Source organism: Aquarana catesbeiana, linkage group LG07 (assembly GCF_042186555.1).
Source record: "Aquarana catesbeiana isolate 2022-GZ linkage group LG07, ASM4218655v1, whole genome shotgun sequence".
Classification (NCBI taxonomy): Eukaryota; Metazoa; Chordata; class Amphibia; order Anura; family Ranidae; genus Aquarana; species Aquarana catesbeiana.
The window spans coordinates 125,204,840-125,226,529 of NC_133330.1; the positions used below are offsets into that span (position 1 = coordinate 125,204,840).

The window sequence follows — 21,690 nt, forward strand, 5'->3', positions numbered from 1 at the left end:
AACAGGGGAAACTACATCTGGGGAGCCAGTAAGTCAGCTTCACAGAAGATGAGAGGCAAGTGGGTTCACCCGTTCCATCCCTCATCCTGGGTCAGAGCGAGGGGATCTCGAAGGCGGTGGGGTACTAGGGAGGGCCCATTTACTACTGCTGACTGACTCCCAAGCACGACCCAGATGCTTGGGGGAAGGCTGGGAGCCGAAGGCCCTCACCTGGCTGCTGGAGGCATCCGAGGGGGGAAGCAGGCGTAGTGCCTCGAAGGTCGCCTGGGCCCTCTCCACGGTGTGAACAGTGTGGTTCCGCCCTTGGTAGGTGAATGAGAGGTGGAAGGGGAAGCTCCAAGCATACTTAATATGGCGCTCCATCAGATCAGGTGTATGGCTTCAACTGTCGCCTCTTTTGCACCGTAGTGGGTGCCAGGTCTGTGAAGATTTGGTGCCTGTGTCCTTGGAAGCATAAATCAGGCTTGTCACGTGCTGCCTTAAGGAGGGTTCCTTTGGTGCGGAAATATGTGAACTTAATAATAATTTCCCGAGTGGGACCCCCTTCTCTCCTTGGCCCCAGAGTCCGATAGATGCGGTCAAACTCCATTCGCTCTATGGGGATGGCTGGGACCAGTTCCTGGAACAGGGCCGTGGCAGTGGAGGTGAAATCATCAATGGTCTCCGGGAGGCCTCGCAGGTGGAGATTCCCCTATCAGGACCTATTCTTATGTAGCGCTGGTAGATTTATGATCTACCATCTGATAGGTAAATTTAGTGAATTGCTCGTTATAGGACGTTAGATTTGCCTCTGTTCCAGCTTGGCTGACGTTGCGTGTGGTTCCACATTGTGCCGGTGGGTGTTGTTGTCGCCATCGGCGGGTGTTGGAAAAGCAACGTGTTGAAGCGGATGAGTGCTCCTCTGTCCCGGAGACAACTCGGTGGAGGTGGTCCTCCGAGTTGCATTCTGGGAGAGGGTATTTATGGGACAGATGCCATGTTTAGGGGTTCGTTTTCAGCCACATGCTGGCCCTCCAGGATTGTACGGGTTTATTTCAAGCAAGTCTGTGGCAGAGACTTTTGTTCGTGCTACGTACTGGCTGCTAGACAAGTGAGAGAGGCCTATCCAGGCAAGCAAAGATCATGTCCTATAAAAGGGGATTGCATTTAATTACAGTATTCAACTTTAAAGGATGTTCTAAGGAAACCTAAAGAAAAGTATTTGAGCTTCCCTGCAGTTTTCCTCCTGCCTCTTTCCTGCTACTTCCTTCGTTACTTGGTTCAATAAAGCATTGAAAACGTACTCAAGTGTTGGTGCTTATATCGTCCAGAGGTAAACTCAACGGAACCCTAGACCCGGTGCCGGTGAAACAGAGGTATCGAGAGTGAAGGTGTCACGGAACGTCCCACACTCCGCTTGAGTGCTTCCGTCTGTATACCGCTTCCTAAGTTCTGGAACACAAGTCGAATGGATCTGGCTATAGGAACCCCCAAGAACTAGACAACACCAGTCTTGGAGTACATCAGGACTAACTTTATTTAGAATCAAAATGACAAGACTTTATATGCCGTTGGAACCTCCTCTAACAATACAACTGTAACCTAATTAACATGAGCTAATTATCTAATCCTTTATACAGCCTAGGTGACTGAGACATGACCTTTCGCCCAGACTTGTGGGCACCGAGCTTCACACAGTAATATAAACACAATAGCTGGAGCTAATTACAATTAACAATACAAACAAAACCTAATTAACCTAATTAACATGAGCTCCAATAGGAGTCGTCCCGTCTCCTACATTGTATAGAGGACAATGTGATCAGCTCATTCAATTAACAGGTTGCGTTCAGAATCAACCAAACCAATAATAGTCTCTACATACATCCTGGGAGATATTGTGGACAAATATTACTGTCCCATTTTAAGTAGTCCAAGATATATTTTCTCCCTCACCCTGTGCCAGGATGGCACAGGGTGACTTAGACATAAGATGTATTCTGAGTTCCACGGGCCCTCCCGTCACATCTCTCCCATTTCGGCAGGAGACTAACACAGGAGGAGACCCCAGACGGGTTGACTCCGAAGTTAGTCAGTAGTTCCAGTCCTCTAATGCCTGTACCCACACAGTACCCCAAACAAATTGTTCCAAACAGAGTATTACTCACCCAACCAACCTCTGCCTCTCTCAGAGAACATATCTGCCGCTGGGGAGAGGCCTGGACTGGCCCTTCTCCCTGGAATCCTTTCTGCCGCTGGAGAGAAGACAGGGTGTCTGGGCTCACCCTGTCATGCTGTTGGGGATCAGGGCCCACTGCCCAGCATCCCTGGGGTATACAGGTGGAGACTGAAGTCCCATCCACCTTCACAGGAAATCCATCCTCTGTTAGTTGAGGGCAGAGTCCAGCAGTCCTCAGCCCTGTTGCCAGCCCTTCTGCTGGAAACCCCACACCATCTGTTCCGGCTAACTGTTGGAGAGGGAGGCCGACTGCCCCGCCTCCCTGGAACTCTGTAGTTGTTGCCGGTGCTGGGCAAACACTCTGCCCTGTTGCCAGCACTTCTGCTGGGGACTCCGCATCCTCCGCTCCGGCTAACCGTTGGGGCAGGAGGCTGGCTTCCTCCACTCCCAAACTGTGTAGCTGCCATTGGGGAAGTGAGCCAGCTGCTTCCTTTTCTATTCCCTCATCTGGCTGCTGGGACGACATGTTGATGGTACTGTCTCCCAGGTACACGGATCTTTGCTCGGGAGGAAAGCCCGCTTCCTCCACCCTGGCCAACTGTTGGGGAGGGACAACACACACCTCCTCTCCATTCTCCCCCTGTATCTGCTGCTGGGAAGTGATTGCCATCTTCTCACCCTGAGCCTCCACAATTGCTGCAGGTATGGGGCAGAGGTCTTGGACCCTCTGTCCGGTTGCCAGCACTTCTGCTGGGGGTTTCCCAGGTGGTTCCTCCTCTACAGAAACGTCTATTAAATCCCCAGTCTCTGGAATTGGTAAAAGTGTGGGACAGAGGTCTTGGACCCTCTGTTCAGTTACCAGATCTTCAGCTGGAGAAGTTTGTTTTAACTCCATAGATGCTGCTGGCAGAAAATCACATGTCCCTGTCAGTGCTGTGGGAGAAAGGCCGACTACCTCTTCTCTCAGAAAGGCCGAAGCCACTGTTGGTGCTGGGCAGAACACAGTGAACTTTGGCCCTGATAGCAGCTCTTCTGCTGGAGGCTCATCAGGTTGTTCTTCCTCAGCAGAAAAGTCTATCAAATCCCATGTCTCTGCAACTGATGTCTGGGGATAGAGGTTCACCATCTCCTGTCCATGGAACCCAGAAGATGCTATCATTTCTGGGCAGAGGTTAGCAGAGCTCTGCCCTGTTGTCAGCACTTCAGGTTTGGGGACGGCAATCTCCGGATTTTCCACTGCCGATTCTCTGGCATGCTGCTGAACTTGTTCTAGCAGTTTCCTGTATGCCCTTTCCAGATGCTGTTCCTTCCTTAGCAAATGGTCCAGATCAGGTTTGAGCTCTGAGACCCCTGCAAGACCGAGCATAGACTCTCTATATTCTCTCAGGTCCTCAAGGTCAGGTTCCCCTTCATCGCCAAACATAAAAAGATCTGTAAGGCTCTCCCACAGCAATCCAGGGCCGCCAAAGTCATATCCCTCCGGAGAGCATTCTGTTGTCTCCCCTAAATGACAAATATTACTGTCCCATTTTAAGTAGTCCAAGATATATTTTCTCCCTCACCCTGTGCCAGGATGGCACAGGGTGACTTAGACATAAGATGTATTCTGAGTTCCACGGGCCCTCCCGTCACAGAAGGTAACAGCCCGCTTAAACCAGCAGCTCCACCGAGAGTTAGTGCTACACATATAATCCTCCAATTTCAGGAGGGCTGCATCCAGTTCCTTACAGAGGTCCTGCAGGTCCTGTTCATGGTGATCTATCACAGTCACTGCAGCATCCATCCTGTCCTCTAAAGCATTTAGTTCCCTAGTTCCCGGATCTCCTTTGTTAAGTGAGTAGCCAGCTTTGAGGTGGCAGCAGACAACTCACCCTGGAGCATGGTTTTAAAACGAGCCAGCAAGTCAGCATCTCTCAGTGCTGGTGTGGGATAAGGCTGCTGGGCTCCTTGCAGGCTCTCTGCATCTGAACATGCATCCAGCTCACCTGATAGTGATGGGGGTGAGGGCTCCATTTCAGAGGCCTTTGTCTCCGGTGGGACGTCTGGAGGGAATGCTGCGGAGTTCGTGTGTGCGGCTTGCTTCGATGCGGAGCTCTGTGCTGTGCCCGTTCTGAGCCCCATCCGAACCGCGGGGGTTCCAGGGGATGTTAAGCCCGTTGAAGCTAAGAAGAAGCGCTCTCCAGGTGGCTGTATCACGGCCGATGTGGTCAGTGGTGGAGGAGCGAGATTAGCTTGCGGCCATCTTAGTGCGCTGCTCGCGAGCGCCCCCAATAGAGTTGAAAAGGATTTTACAGATAAGCTGTTCTAAAAATCCTAGTTTCTTAATCGTACATCACGGGACACAGAGCCTTAGTAATTACTATGTGTGATGTCCCAGAGCAATGCCAACTGAGGGGAGGGAGACACAACAGAATAAGGGCAACATGAGAGCAGCACACTATGCCCAAAGGCGATATCCTCATGCCTTTTTACATTCACATGAAAAAATCTGGTAAATGTATGGACTGAAGACCAAGTTGAGGCCTTACAGATTTGAACCATGGAAGCTTGGTGATGCACTCCCACAAAGCACTAATAGTCCTAGTGGAGTGTGCTTTTGTTTTGAGAGGGTGGAATCTTCCTCTTTAAACCATAAGCCTGAACAGTTACTTGCTGAATCCATTTAGAAATAGTAGATTTTGATGCTGCCTGTGCTTTTTCTAGGACCTTCAGGCAACACAACAAAAAACATCCGTTTTTCGAATCTGAGCAAGTCGCCTTCAAGTAGACCTTGAGTGATCTCACCACATCAAGAGAATGTAGTAATTTCCCTCCCGTAGAACAGGGTTCTGGGAAAAATGAAGGTAGAACAATATCCTGTTTCGGATAAAAAGAATAGACACTACCTTCGGTAGAAAGTTAGGATGAGAATGCAATACTACCTTATCCTAAGGAATAATCAAATATGGCTCTTTACAAGAAAGAGTAGCAAACTCTGATACCCTTCTTGCAGAAGATATGGCTACCAGAAAATTAATTTCCTTGTCAAAAAACCAAGGGAATATGCTGTATCAGCTCAAAAAGGCTGTTTCAGCAATGCCGACAGAACTAAATTCAAGTTCCAAGGGTTCAGGGGTGACTTAACCGGAGGATTAAGTCATGTTACCCCCTGAATAAGCTACAAACCAAAGAATGCGAAGCAAATGGTTGTTGAAATAATACCAATAAGGCCGAAACCTGACCTTTGATAGTACGCAAGGCCAGCTTAATTTCTAAGCCTATCTATACAAGTCAAGAATTCTACCTATGACATACTTCCTGGATTAACAGCAGGATCTGACAGCCCACGCTTCTTCAGAATGTGGGTCTTAATAGCTAAACCGTTAAATTTAGTGTTTGTAAGGTAGGATGGAATACCGGACCTTGTGAAAGAAGGTCTAGACGTGGTGGTAGGGTCCATGAGTCCCTTACCGCCATCTTTATGATCTCTACATACCAAGATCTTCTGGGCCACAAGAATAACTGATTTCCCTTCCTGCTTGATCCTGCAAAGCAGTTGTGGAAGCAGCAGAATAGGAGGAAAAGCATAAATCAGTGAGAACTGATTCCCCCGGGAATACTAAGGCATCTGTTCCGCATGCTAGCGGATCCCTTGTTCTTGACACAAAGTTGTTGATTCTCTTGTTGAACCTGGACGTCTAGGATCCCTCATCTTCGGCGCATTGCCAGGAAGATATCGGGGTGAAGGGAACATTCCCCTGGGAACAACTGCTGGCGACTCAAGTAGTCCACCTGCCAATTTACTATTCCCGGAATAAAGACTGCCGATAGGCAAGGTACATTGTTTTCTGCCCAAGTTAAGATATGATTCATCTCTCTCTGGGCTGCACGACTTCTCGTGCCCCCCTTGGTGATTGATATAGGCCACTACTGTGGTATTGTCGGATTGGATCCTGACAGGACAATTCCGTAACCTGAATGTCCAGGCCCTCAGGGCCAAGTGCGCTGCCCGGATCTCTAGAAAGTTGATGGGCAAGGTCATTGTTAGCATCTTCCAGGTAACTTCCAGGTTCCCTTCTGCAGATTCTTGGTTATCAACCACCAACTGGGGCTTCGGTGCACCCTGGAGGCAGATACATTGGGAAATCTAGAGCTTGGATCTTCTTGTTCCAAGCCGAAAATATACCGTTTTGCAGCAGCCTCAAATGAAACTGAGCATAACGAACAGCCTCGAATGAAGCCACCATTTTTCCCAACAACCTCATGCAAAGTCGAATAGAAGAATTCTTCTTTGCCTTGACCACCTGAATCAGTTCCTTTATGGCCCTGATCTTTGCCTGGGGCAAGAATACTCTTTTTTTTAAGGAGGATTTCTCTAGGTTGAGAATCAAACCTAGGTATTCCAGGTAGTTGGCTGTAGATCATATTTTGGTCTAAGTGGGCTACTGACTGGTCTATCAAGAGCAGATCATCTAGGTAAGCTGTAATCGTTATACCTTGGGCCCTTAATCTGGCTACAGGGCCGGACCTTTGTAAATACTCGAGGTGCAGTAGCTAGACTGAAAGGCACAGCTACAAACTGAAAATTAAGATTTTCTACCCCGAAACGTAGATATTTCTGGTGAGCTGGAAATAGAGGCACATGGAGGTATGCATCCCTGATGTTTATTGATGCCAGAAGGTCTCCACCTTCTAGGACGGAGACCACTGATCGGATTGACTCCATGCGAAAAGAGCAGATATTCAGACACCAATTTAGATCTCTGAGATCTAGAATGGGTCTGACATACCCATTTGGTTTTGGTACCGTGAAAAGGTTTAAATAAAACCCCAATCCCTGCTCTTGCATGGGAACCACTAAGATCAATTTTTTGAGACAAAACATGGTCCAATGCTTGAAAGAGAGACTTCTTTTTCTCTGGAATCTGAGAAAACAAGGAGACGGGGACTTTCGGAACTCAAGTTTGTACCCCAGAGTTATTGAGGAAGTCACCCATCTGCAGCCTACTGCACTTGGTATTCCCAGGTGGTCCCCCATCCAGGTACTGACCAGGCCTGACCCTGCTTAGCTTCTGAGCTCAGACGAGATCGGACGCTTCAGGGTGATGTGGCCGTAGGCTCCTGACACTCTTCCTACAAGATCGGTGAGGACTGCAGAAGTCTTCCCCCCACTCGAGCGAGCAGGGGCGCCCCCTCATAAGGAGGCTCCAATTCCCCTCTTGAACTTGACTGCGAAACCCGTCATGACTGCCTGGAGGCAGATGCTCCTGACACTTGAGAAAAAGCTTGTTTAAATGAAACACGATTACTCCTCTTGAGGACATTTTTTCTCAGAGAATAGGTGCAGGAACTCACCCTCCCCACCCAACTCCCCGCCCCCAACCACGCCCAAACTCTGCCCCCAGCCACAGCTTGTTTAGAGGGGAGAAGTACTGCGGCATCAATTAACTACAGTAAGTTAAGGATTAGAACTGCATATCACAAAAGGCACGTGGTTCAAGAATGTGGGTTGTGCAGCATCATACAAGGCACAGAAAAAAAAATCAACAAAAAGGACAGTACTTACATTCAATCCAAAGCATCCCTTGTGATCAGGTATATGCAGCATATAGCCCTGTGTACAGAGTGCAGGGGTCAGGAATATGTAACAGAGGGTATCACACAGAGTGCAGTGGTAAAACGTATGTAATATGCAGATCAGCATACAGCATGCAGGGTTCAGGAGTATGTAACGCAAAACATCCCCCCCAGATCCCCTTTCTGCACACATCCCCCCAGATACCCTCTCTGCACACATCCCCCCCAGATCCCCTCTCTTCTCTCATATTCCCCCTTCCCCCCACACCTTTACAGTGCACTCCTCTCTGCACAACTTCAGGCTTTGGCAATCTCTCACCTCTTCCGACGGCAACCGGTCTCTCTGGTATGCACGGGCTTCTATTTTTTTTTTAATTCGGCAGAGTACAGAGAGCTCCACCTGCTGTAGCACAGAGCCGAGGAGGAGTTTCAGAGCTCCTTGGCTCCGTGCTACAATGTCTCAGTAGCAAGCAGGGACAAGCTGCCTTTAGAATCACTGCAGCTGTAGCTTACAGTGCTGGGAGCAGAAGCGTGCACAAGGGCTCAAGCCTCGAGGGCAGCAGCAGCTGAGTGCCCAGAGATAACACAGAAAAGCCAGTAGAGGAAGTGAGCTGTGCAGAAAACTTCCTCTACTGGCTATGTGTTACATGACAGGTCGGAGAGGAGAGGGCTGCCAGAGCCCTGCTCCTCTACTTAACTAGCAAAAGGGTACTTTTTCCACTAGAATTGTTTTTTTTTTTTTATGTATTTATCCAGATCATCCCCAAATAGCTGTTCAACGAAAAAGGAAAACTAGCCAGGAGCTTTGCATGACGCTTCGGCTGACCAATCTTTCAACCACAAGATTATATGCCTATGCACCAGCCCAAGCGTAAGGCGCAAAGCTTGAAAAATAGAATCTCTCATGGCGTCTATTGCCAAACATAATGCTGCTGGTAACTCAGCTAAATCCTGGCCTGCTGATCAGGAATAACCTTGAGCACCTGTTTAAACCAGTCTCTCAATGAGTGATATACACCAATTGCTGCTAGCGCAGGTCTAGTCATCAGAGAAAAAAAGTTTTTTTTTTTTTTTTTTTTTATATATAATAGGAATACCAACGTTTTATCTGTTGGATCCCTAAGCATTTGAGCATTGTCTATTGGACAAGTCAAACTTTCATTTACAGAGGAAATAGCAGCGGCAATTGCTGGTATATCCCACTTCTTAGTGAATTTTTCCTCCATAGGATAAAGTGTTATAGTAGGAACAAAATGCTTATCTGGGTGATCCCACTCAGAATGCATAAGCCTTTCCAGCAATGAATGGACAGGAAAGGCATGCGCAGCTTGGGAAGGCTTTAGTGAACCCAAACAAAAAGTGGGCATATCAACCGACTCAATGAAGAGTAGCAAAATTGCACCATCAATCTTTCAGATTGTGAAGCTGATCCCCTGGTATTTGACCCCTCAGAAGAGGAGTCATCAGCCTCCCCATGGTCCCCTGAGGGAAATTCATCTTCTCCCGCCCCCAGATCCTCAGTTTGAGGGTCCTGGGTAATGGAAAGGGACCTGTCACATTTTATCCCATTCTGGGATGCGATTAAAGCCGCTAGCCAGCCCTATTATGGCTTGAGGAAAAAACCCTCTCCAGTAATATAGACAGGGTCTGCAGTGTTGAAAACAGTTGCAATATTTGATAGCCCTGATGGCTCACTCTGACTGGCCACCCCCTCTCAGGGGAGGATGCCATGAGTTTAGGCTGTTTAGAGCTTGAAGCAGTCCCCTTTTGAGCTCTTTTTGGGGTGTTTCTACCTCTCCATCTGACCATAGCCCGATGCACAAATGCAGAGGTACTACCAGAAGAAATAGCATTCACTGCTTGAGCAAATAGTCCAGCAACTGTTGCTGCTATTAACGCTCAGCCTGATGCTTTAGTAAATGTGCCAAAGGAATACCAGCGTCACCACTTACATGCCTCATTTTAGCTTTTGTGCCTCTCCGACAGCTGCAGTCAGCAAAACATGGAGCCTTTAAAAAGTACCCCTGCACTGGACGTTGCTGCACGCCAATGCCGTGCTAAGCCACGCCCACTCCGTGTTCCCACCGTGCCCTCCTCTTTTCAAAAAAGAGCGTTTTCCCAGGTGAGCGCGGGCCTCCGATCCGATGGGATTGGCGTGTGGTTGCGGGGGGAAGGCGGCAAGAAGGAGGGCTGTAACAAGCCACCGTAAAGAGCCGGTGGAGAACAGAGCGGCATCCGCCAATTGTTCTGGCTTCTCCCTCTACTCAGGGAGAGGGGGAGAGGTTTTGTCCGGGTGGGGGGGTATTTTTAGAGAAAAATCCCCCCCCGACATCTTACCGGAGTCCTGTGACTGCTAGCCGGAGGAAGCTGCAGCCTCTGCTGACACAGCATGATCTGAGAAAGCATGACAAGGTACGTCCTCTGCACAACCCCCAGTGTTGACTTTTAGGCATGACAACATTTACTTTTTAAAGGAGACAATTTATAAGAAACTTTTAAAATTCTTTAGAAGTCTCCACTTACCTTTCCCACCGCAGGGATTTCTGCGGTAAAACCAACAGACCCAATCTTCACCTCTCACGTTGGGCTCCGTTTAAAAAAAACCTTCAGGAACTGGGGCCCCCTTTTAATCGAGGGATCCGCACTCCTGGACCCGTAATAGCACTCCACCAGAAAAAACTTATGGCTGAAAAAAACAAAAGCACTGGGGTCCAGCTCTCTAGAAAGAGAAGCGTTATAAACCTAATAAAGGAGGCTAAACCTTGTTTCTTCCACCAAGAGGCCCGGGTACCATTCAATTCGGCCTAAAAAGACACTTTGAATGGATCTGGCTGCATAGCTAGCCCCAGCAAGGATTGCTCCAGTGGAGCTCAGCACAGCACATCTTTACTCGTGACCAACACCTTAGACACTGGCGAAAAAACTGAGGTACTCCCAGTAGTGGGAGGGGTTATATAGGGAGTGGACTTCCTGTCTTAGGGTGTGCCAGTGTCCATCACCTGATGGTGGCCTATAACCCACATAGTAATTACTATGGCTCTGTGTCCCCTGATGTATGATTAAGAAAAGAAGCCGCGTATCAGCATGACAGTACTGACCAGGGAAAAGGGGCAGGGGGGCCTGGGGGTACCCGATCTGAAGAATTATTATAACGCAATTATACTTTCACGGGTGATAGAATGGGCAAAAATAATAAAGAAAAAAGATGGGTTATTTAGAAAGTACATGTAGTAAAATTACACTAGGAAAAATAATATGGATACCCGCACAACTGAGAGATTTGAATGAGGATACACACAGTATAACACATACAGCACTTGCAATTTGGGACATGATTCACAAAAGGGAAAAATAGGGCTTTAATTCACCACTGACACCATTAAAAGACACACATTTTTTTTACACCTGGATTGGGAAGACTGTTTGGAAACTGGATTAAGGATGATAATGCACAAATAAAAGCTGTAATGGAGAAGGGGAAAATTCGCACTTTTGAGGATTTTAAATATTAAAAAAAAACTTAATGGCGATTGATAGGTGGCGGTATTCCCAGCTGAAACATTTTACAGAGACATTACCCCAACCAATTAGATCTGAAGAGAACTTACTCCCGTTGGAGCAGTTGTGCATAGGAACAGGTAAAAAGAGGGGGATATCAAGGATATATACAATATTGATGGATGTGAAGGGGCTGGGAATGCCGCCATTTATCAGAAAATGGGAAGATGAATTGGGATCACGAGTGAATGATGTTGAAATAGGAAAAATAATGAGGAGGGCGCATATTACATCAATAGACTACAAAAATATAGAAATGAGTTATAAATGTTTGGCACGGTGGTACATAGCCCCTGGTAAGGCACATACATATCAGGGAGGGTTGATGACCACTGATTTAGAGTACCTAAGGTTCAGTGGTGAAGAGGGATGGGAAGGGTTTGAAGATAAATGGAGAGATTGGGTAAACTTCAAGCAGACAGTAAGTTTTGCTGAAAAGATGGGAACACAATGAAGGGGGTGAGAAAGGGAGTGGTTGGGCGCATTGAAAAAGTAAGCCCAGAGAGGATCAGGTGGGGGGGCGGGGGGGGTCAGATATGTATGTAATAAGTAATGTATAGTATAGATATGTTCTCGATTATTTATGTATGAATCAGTTTTTAAAGAAATTTAATAAAGATATAAAGGAAAAAAAAAAAGAAAGAAAATTTTGGAGATGTTGCGGAGGTTGAGGCGGCAAGATTTGGACAGTGATTGGACGTGGTGCTTAAAGGAGAGTTCAGAGTCCAGGACTATACCTAGAACTTTGGCATGCGGGGATGGGTTTATTGTCGGGCCATCGATTTTAACAGAGATCAGGGGAAGGGGCATATGGGGGAGAAAAAATTATAAGTTTGGTTTTGGATAGATTGAGTTTGAGGAAGTGGTGTGACATCCAGACTGATATATCTGATAGTAAATTAGTGATACGTGAGGAGACAGAGGGAGTGAGCTGAGGGGGAGAGAAATAGATTTGGGTGTCATCAGCATAGAGGTGGAATTGGAAGCCATGTGAGGCTATCAGCTGACCCAGGGAAGAGGTGTGGATTGAAAATAGGAGAGGTCCAAGAACAGAAACTTGGGGGACCCCAACAGAGAAAGGAAGAGGAGAGGAGGACGTAAGAAACGCTAAAGGTGCAGTTGGATAAGTAGGAAGAGAACCAGCGAAGAGTACAGTCACGGAGACCAAAGGCGTGGAGTTTTTTGAGGAGGGGGTGATCAACCATATCAAAGGCAGCAGAGAGGTCCAGGAGTAAGAGTACAGAATCATGTAGATTGGTTTTGGCCATTAGTAGATCATTTGTTAGTTTTAGGAGAGCAGTTCCTGTGGAGTGTTGAGGACGAAATCCAGACTGAAGGGGATCAAGAAGGCTATTATCAGCAAGGTGGATGTTCAGTTGGTTGTAGACTAGACGTTCAAGGAGTTTGGATAATAAGGGGAGCAAGGAGGTGGGGCATAGGTTGTCAAGATTGGATGGGTCCAGTGAGGGCTTTTTGAGTATGGGTCTGACAAGTGCATGTTTTAAAACAGCGATCCCAAACTGGTGGCCCTCCAGCTTTTGCAAAACTACAAGTCCCATGAGGCATTGCAAAGCTGATAGTTACAAGCAAAACTCCCACAGGTAGAGGCATGATGGGACTTGTAGTTTTAGCTGTAGGGCCGCTAGTTTGAGACCCCTGTTTTAGAGAGTTGGGGAAGATGCCAGAAGAGAGGGAGAGATTGAAGATGTGGGTTATGGGAGTGTAGCATAGAGCCAGAGGGTGAAAGTAGCATTTGCGAGGGAACAGGATCCAGAGGGCAGGTGGTAAGGTGGATGTTAGCTAGTAGTTTAGCAACCCCGTCTATAGTGGTGGGGTTGAAAGAGGGAAGTAATGATTATACCTGTGGGCATGAAGTGTAAAGCGTGGAGGGTATCCGAACAGTAGAGATCTCCTCACAAATTGTATCAATCTTCTGTTTGATGTGATTGGCAATATCCTGGGCAGTGAGTGAGTTGGCGGTTGGAGGCAGTGGAGGACGAAGTAGAGAGTTGAAGGTAGAGAAGAGTTGATGGGGACGCGATAAGTTGCTAATGAGAGTGATAAAATAGATCTGCTTGGCAGTGAGGAGGCTGGAATTGTATTTTTGGACGGCAGATTTATATTGGTTGAAATCTTTCTGAGACTTAGTCTTATGCCATAGGCGCTCATGAGCACAACTATGTTTTTTCAAACTTCTAGTATCATCTGTTTGCCAAGGCTGAAGGGGTCAGGGCCTGATTCTGTGTGTAGTGAGAGGGGCCAGTGAGTCCAGTGAGGCTAGAAGTAAAGCGTTGTAGACAGAAGTGGCTAGGTTGGTGCAGGATAGGGGTGAGATTTTGTTGTAGAGGTTGTCGGTAGCAGAGTAGAGAAGGGCTGAGATGACGTAGGTTTCTGCGAGTAACTTTTAGGCGGTTGGAGGGAGAGGAGGTGGAGGAGAGGGAGAGAGTAAAACTAATAAGGTAGTGATCAGAGAGAGGGAATGGATAGTTAGAGAGTTTGCATGGAGTGCAAAAGTGAGAGAAAATGAGGTCAAGGGTATTGCCTTCAGAGTGAGTAGGAGCGTGTATCCACTGCTTCAGGTCAAAGGAGGAGGTTAGGCTGAGAAATTTGGAAGTGGCAGGAGTGTTAGTATTAATAGGGATGTTGAAGTCACCCAGAATGATTGTGGGGATTTCAGAAGAAAGAAAGTAGGGTAGCCAGGCAGAGAAGTCATCAAGAAAGGTTGATACTGGTCAGGAGGGCCTGTAGATCACAGCTATCCTTAGAGAAATTGGAGTGAAAAGACAAATGCAGTGTGCTTCGAAAGAGGAGAGTGACAGAGAGGGAGGTGGTTGAAGTACCTGAAAGGTGCTATGTGGGGCTAGAAGGATTCTGACACCTCCTCCCTTACGTCCACTGGATCTGGGGGAGTGAGTCCAGGGAAGACCACCATGGGATAGGGCAGCAGAAGACGCAGTGACGGATTCATGAAGCAAGGTTTCGGTAATGGCGAGTAGATTAAATGAGTTAGCGATAAAGAGGTCATGGAGAGAGGTGAGTTTGTTGCAGACAGAGCATGAATTCCAAAGGGCACAAGATAAAGGGAGTCTGGTCTTGGTAAGAATAGAAATGGGAACTAAATTGTGTTGATTGCGGCTGCTGCCAGAGGGTGCAGGGTGATGGGTGCATGGGGTACAGTTAAATGATGGAGGCCCAGGGTTTGGGGATATATCTCCAGAGGTTAGGATCAGCAGGAGGGCAAGGGAGGTAATATGGGAGTGGGTTTTATATGAAGGGATATGCCCCAGGGTCCTGAAGATTTTTTGTGAGTGTGGATTTAGAATTAGCAGGAGTTGGTGGGTGCAGTAATAAGGCGAGGACAGAAGTGACGGTGATATATATATATATATATATATATATATATATATATATATATAGGAGGGAGAAGAGGGGTGAAGGAGAGATAGTTTAAGGATAGAGGACAGAGCTGTGGTAGAGTGGTAGAGAGTGCATGTTACAAGGTGAAAGAGCTGAAGGGGTAAAAAAGGTCTCCTGATGTCTGTGCGGTGTTTTTCAAAGAATTTTCTTGTGTGCATTTGCTTTGTGCATGCGCTGAAGTGCAGAGTCAGAAGTGCTCCCACTTATAGAAATAGCCCCACTTTGAGAAAGAGCCCCAGTTGCAAATGTGCCCCCTGCAAATGCTTCCTCCAAAAGATCCATATATTTATACTGATATGGATGGGGGATGGGTGCATTTCAATTATCAATCAGGAAGTAATAAAGGTTGGCTGGTTAACAGGGCAAAATTCTTACTTCAGAAACAGACTAGTAAAAGGGCACTAAAGTTAACGGGTCATAATTTTTGGTAAGACAAGGGAGATAATAAAGTATTGTAATGTGGACAGGTCTACAAACGGTTAAGCAAAAATAACATACCAGGTCACTATTCCTCTCACTGATACCAATAATGGGTCACTATTCTTTCCACTGCCACCAATAATGGGGACTATTTCTTCCACTAACACCAGCAAATGGGTAACATTCCTCCTACTGACACCAAGGATGGGTCACTATTCCTCCCACTGACACCAGTGATGGGTCACTATTCCTTCCATTAACACCAAAGAGAAGGCATTCTTCATCTTTATCCGGCCCTTGGGGTACTATTTCTCTACTGATACCAATAATGGATGACTAATCCTCAAACTGACACCAATGATGGGTCACTACTCCTTCCACTGACACCAATAGTGGGGACTATACCTTCCACTGACTCCAACAATAGGGTACAATTCCTCCAACTTACACAAATGATGGGTCACTATTCATTCCAATGACACAAATGATGTGTTAATATTCCTCAAACTTACATTAATGATGGGTCACTATCAGTGGCAGCCAGTGGAAATTTTTTTGGGGGCGACAAACAGTATGCTACACCCCCTCCCCAGGGTCGGTCGGTAGCACTCTCCCCATCACCGGCGACTTCCCCTGCTAGGTAGCGTCCCGTTCTCCTGTGCCCTCTCTTTCTCCGGGTCATCACGGTGGCTTCCGTTTCCTCCCTCCCCTTCCAATCAGGAGTCTTCTCTTTTTGGCCAATCAGAAAACAGGTAGGAATTATTGACATCACTGCACATGTACATATACAAGGTCATTTCTGTGAGCTGCCAGAAAGCGCAAGACTTTTCGTTCATTCCCACAATGCATAAGTATGAATGTATAGAAAGTATTCCTTCTTTCTGTATTGTAATGATCTTTTTTAGTTTGTTATTAAAAGTTTTTTTTGCCTCTCTCTCACTTTTTAAGCAGCAATTTTTGCTTTAAGTTCACTAGTGAAGGGGAATGGTTAGTTGCACTGCAACTCACTGCACAATACAAGAATTGCAAACAAGTGGATTGGAACAGGTGGAGTTAAAACACAGGAGTTTAACAACTTGCCAACTATATAACTTAGATATACGGCGGGAAAATGGCACAACTGCACTGGATCATGTACCTAATAAGTGATCCATCACTTCCAGCACCCACAGTCAGTACACAGGCAGAACAGCGATCTGCCTATGTAAACAAGGCAGCTTGCCGTTCTGTCCGTAGGGAAGGCATTAAACTTGTGTTCCTGCAAAAGCACCTTCCCCACAGTACACAAGGAACTAGGAACACATTTAACCGTTTAATTGCCCGAGATGTTAACCCCTTCCCAGCCAGGTTAATTAGTACAGTGACAGTTCATATTTTTTTACCACTGATCACTGTATTAGTGTCACTGGTCCCCAAAAAGTGTCAGTTAGGGTCAAATTTGTCAAATTTGTCCGCCGCAATATCGCAGCCCCGCTATAAGTCGCTGATCACCGCCATTACTAGTAAAAAGTGATAATACTAAAAATATCCCATAGTTTGTAGGCGGTATAACTTAAGGCACTCTTGGCCTATGTAGGCCAAAAATGATCCTCGTTAACCAAAACTTATACTCGGTGACCAAAAATCGCACTCCCTGCCCTTTAATACCAAAAATGGTCCTCGGCGACCTTGGAAGGCCCAAAATAGTCCATGGTGACCAAAAACAGCACTCCCAGCTCTTGGATGCCAAAAATGGTACTTGGTGACCAAAAACATCTCTCCTGGCCCTCGGAGGCTAAATATGGTCCTCGGTGACCACAAACGCACTCCCGGACCTTGAAGGCCAAAAGTGGTCCTCAATGACCAAAAACAGTACTCCCGGCCCTTGGAGGCCAAAAATGATTCAATATGTATTCTGCTACATGTTTTTGGTAAAAAAAATTCCAATAAGCATATATAGATTGGTTTGCACAAAAGTTAGTGTCTACTAACTATGGGATAGTTTTATGCAATTTTTTTTTTTACTAATAATTGTGGCAATCAGCAACTTATTGTGGGACTGCGATATTGCAGTGGACAAATCAGACACTAAGTGACACTTTTGATTCTTTTTTGGGGACCAGTGACACCAAGCCAGAGATCCGTGTTCCTGGTTGTTGGGCAGACCGCCATTCTGCCTCTGTCGGGGAACGATCGGTAGGGTCCGGATGTCCAATCACAGCGGGAGTGGGTCGCCGTCGACCCAGAAGTGCAGAATCACATACCTGTACGTGATATTGCACACAGGAGCGGCCGCCCCACAGTACATGTGCAAGGGGTGGTCGGCAAGAGGTTAATAAAACTCCAAACAAGGCAAGCGTACGTGCATTTAAAAAAAAAATAAACGTATAAAAAACACACAGTTGCAAAAAAGCACAAGACTCGATGCTTTAAAGGCCTACATGAGCTACTTTGATGCTCTTGTCATGCATAGGGCTATCTTTTGAAATAATTACGTTGCCCTATGCATGTAGTGTGAAAAAGTGCATACATTTTGAGACACCTGCCATCTAACATTCACAAAGCATTTAGGTGGGAATGGGGCCGTGGCACCACTGTGTACCTGCTAAAAGGCAGTGTAATTCTTTTTATAGTGGAAAATGTGCATTCTGCTATAAAACACATAAAATAACAAATTTTAAAAAATCGAATTTCTTCATCAATTTCGACCAATATGTATTCTGCTACATATTTTTGGTTTGCACAAAACATCTACAAACTATGGGATAGTATTCTTCATTATTTAATTTTTTTTACTCGTAATTGCGGCGATCAGCGACCTTTAGTGGGACTGCGACATTGCGGCGGACAAATCGGACCCTAACTGACACTGTTGACACTTTTTAGGGACCAGTGACACTAATACAGTGATCAATGCTAAAAATATGCACTTCTTTGTACTAATGACCAATGTTAATTTCGTCGACTAAAACATTTTAGTCGACTAACTTAATACCATTTTAGTCGACTAAAATATGACTAAAACAATTGAGATGATAAAAAGACGACTAAAACTAAAATGTCATTTTAGTCAAAAGACTAAAATGGGAATAAAACTAAAATGCCATTTTAGTCAAAAGACTTAAACTAAATTGAAATTCATCGTCAAAATTAACAGTGGTCTGTAGTGCATGTTCATACCTCAATACCATAAATAATAACATATTAGATTTTTCATTCCAGCAGTATATAATGAGTTTGGAAATTGTAGAGAAAAGCTTAAGATTTTAGATGACTAAAATGAGTTTAAGTCGACTAAAATGTACTGAAGATTTAGTCGACTAAATATGACTAAAACTAAAAACAATTGCAGAAGACTAAAATGTGACTAAAACTAAAATGCCATTTTAGTCCTAAGACTAATGCCCTGTACACACGGTCGGATTTTCCGACGGAAAAAGTGCGATCGGATTGTGTTGTCCGAAATTCCGATCATGTGTGGGCTCCATCGGACTTTTTCCATGGGAATTTCCGACACACAAAGTTTGAGAGCAGGTTATAAAATTTTCCGACAACAAAATCCGATCGGTTAAATTCCGATCGTGTGTACACAAATCTGGCGCACAAAGTGCCACGCATGCTCAGAATAAACTGAGAGACGAAAGCTATTGGCTACTGCCCCGTTTATAGTCACAACGTACGTGTTTTAAGTCACCGCATTCAGAACGATCGAATTTTCCGACAAATTTGTGCGACCATGTGTATGCAAGACAAGTTTGAGCCAACATCCGTGGGAAAAAATCCATGGATTTTGTTGTCGGAATGTCCGATCAATGTCCGATCCTGTGTACAGGGCATAAGACTAAAACTAAAAATCGAAATTTGCTGCCAAAATTAACACTGCTAATGACACTGGCTTGGAAGGGGTTAACATCTGGGGCTGCCATTTTGCTGAAGCCCAAAGCCCTAGCAGTAAATCATAAAGTGGAACTGAACCCATCAATTTACCAGTTTAAAAAAACAGTTTGATTTTATTGCGTCCTCAACCAAACTGTCATATCATCAAATGGCTAGTGTCCTAACTGATCACATTTGCAGCACCATGGCAATTGCAGTTCAAACAGAAGAAGCTTCCTTAGTTGTAAAGGATAGGATGGTTTAATTTCGCTTTAAGGCTGTCAGCAGATCGGCCCCTACAAACTCAGCAGTGCCTAAAAATGGAGAGCACTCCAGAGCATGTGCAGAGACAGTGTATTACTGGATTTTAAATAGTATATACACTTACTTTTAATGTTTTACATAGCTATTCCTGCTAAAGGGGCCAGCCTGAAGTGATCTAGCAGGACTTAATTTTCTAACTAATTTTCCACTTTAACCACTTGCCATCAAATTACTCGTTCTGGGTAGAGGTCATATGACATCGGCCCATTCAAACAGGGCATGCGCGTGATCGGGAGCGGGCAGCCTGGCACTGTCGGTGGCGGCGTGTCCCAGAGACACAGCTTGTCACCGACAGGGGTGAACAGCCAATGAGCAAGGCTGTTTACCACGTGATCTCCCATGATCCAGTCACAGCTGATCACAGATGGTACTTCCCCCTTGGACATGGCGCGCATGTACGTGATCGGGAGTGCGCTGTGCGGGATGTTGGTGGCGTGCAATCCCAGGAACACAGCTCATCACCGACAATGGTAAACAGCCAATGACTGGGGCTGTTTACTACGTGATCGGCTGTGATCCATTCACAGCCGATCACAAATGTAAACACCGGCTCTTCTCTCCTCACACACACCATTTCCAGTGCGAGGAGAGAAGAGCCAGGAGCAGCGAGTTACCGATCTGTGTGTTGTAGTGTACTGCACAAAGCACCACATAAAAGAGAACCTGTCATATCACCCCTACCCCCCCCCCACCCCCCATTGCACCTGTAACCCAACAGTCACCACATCAGTGCCCATCAGTGCTCATAAAGTGCACCTGTGACCCATCAGTGCCCATAAAGTGCTCTGGTCACCATCAGAGACTGCCATCAGTGACTTTCGCCTGTCACCTTTCACCCATCAGTGACTGTCACCTGTCAGTGACCGTCACCTATCACCTATCAGTGACCGTCACCTACCACCCATCTGCCACCCGTCGCACAGCCCATCAGCAGCTTGTGTTGATTTCCTTGATTGTGTGTTTGAATTATATAATCACCAGTAATTTTAAGCTTTGTATATAGATATAAAATATACTTGTATTTTAAATAATTATCTTTATTTATTTAATTGGGAGATATTTGTATATTTGGTAAGAAATCACCATAGCTTAAAGAACTTAAAGAAAATTGATTGTTGTGGTATACTACTGAGTGTCTGAACTAAATTCATATTGTTTAATATTTAATATTTTCCGTAAATGGCTGGAGGCACTGTTTATTAATTCTGTTTACGATTTAGGCACCGCCCTTTTATTAATAATTTAAATTTCACCAAGCACCTCCTTTTTATTTAACTACATTTTCCTGTATACATCAAAACCACAATTTTATACCACATGCTCACAACAGATCAAAAATGGTATTCGGTGACCAAAAACAGTAGTACTCCTGGCCCTTGGAGGTCAAAAATGGTCATCGGTGAGCAAAAAAGCATTCCCTGCCTTTGAGGCCAAAAATGGTCCTCATGACCAGAAACAGCACTCCTGGCCCTTGGAGGCCAAAAATAGTTCTCTTTCACCGACAATGCACTCACTTGTCCTCCAAGGGCTGGTAGTGCTTTTTTGGGTCACCAATGACCATTTTTGGTTCCCAAGAGCTGGGAGTGTTGTTTCCATTCACCTCGGACCATTTTTGGCCTCCACGGACTAGGAGTGCTTTTTATGGTCACTGAGACATTCAAGGGCTGGGAGTGCAGTTTTAGGTCACTGAGGACCTTTTTTGGTCTCCAAAAACCAGGAGTGCTTTTTTATTTTTTTTATCACTGAGTCCATTTTTGGCTTCCAAAGGTCGGAAGTGCTGTTTTTGGTCACTGAGGACCTTTTCTGGCATTCAAGGGCAGAGAGTGCTGTTTTTGGTCACTGAGGCTTATTTTTGGCCTACAAGGGCTGGGAGTGTTGTTTTTGGTCACCTAGGACCATTTTTTGTAAATAAGGGACGGGAGTGCTTTTTGGTCACCAAGGACCATTTTTGGCATCCAAGAGCCTCCAAGGGCAGACAGTGCTTTTATTGGTCATATTCTTCATATGTCTGGGCTATTGGATAGAGTGGCAAGACGGAAGCCTTTTCTTATGAAAGAAAAACATCCCAAGTCCAGGTAAATTTTGCAAAATTAGGATTTTTATAACAGCTTACCTGTAAAATCCTTTTCTTGGAGTACATCATGGGACACAGAGCCTTAAGTAATTACTTAATGGGTTATAGCTACCTTCAGGTGTTGACACTGGTATACCCAATACAGGAAGTTGACTCCCCTTTATAACCCCTCCTCCTTCCAGGAGTGCCTCAGTTTTTGTAGCCAAGCGATATACTTAAACCCCATAAAAAGAGGGGGGGGGCGTGTCCAGATGTGAACGACGGCGGTTGTTTTGCTGAAGAGCTCCGGAGCCCTGCTTCTTAATCTGCCTGCATCCCTGCACATATG

At 45.8% G+C, this 21,690-nt stretch overlaps 1 pseudogene; it reads right to left on the reverse strand.

The window, feature by feature from the left end:
• Window positions 1-7,138: 7,138 nt before the first annotated feature.
• Window positions 7,139-7,256, reverse strand: LOC141104101 (5S ribosomal RNA; annotated as a pseudogene).
• Between the last annotated feature and the right edge of the window lie 14,434 nt (window positions 7,257-21,690).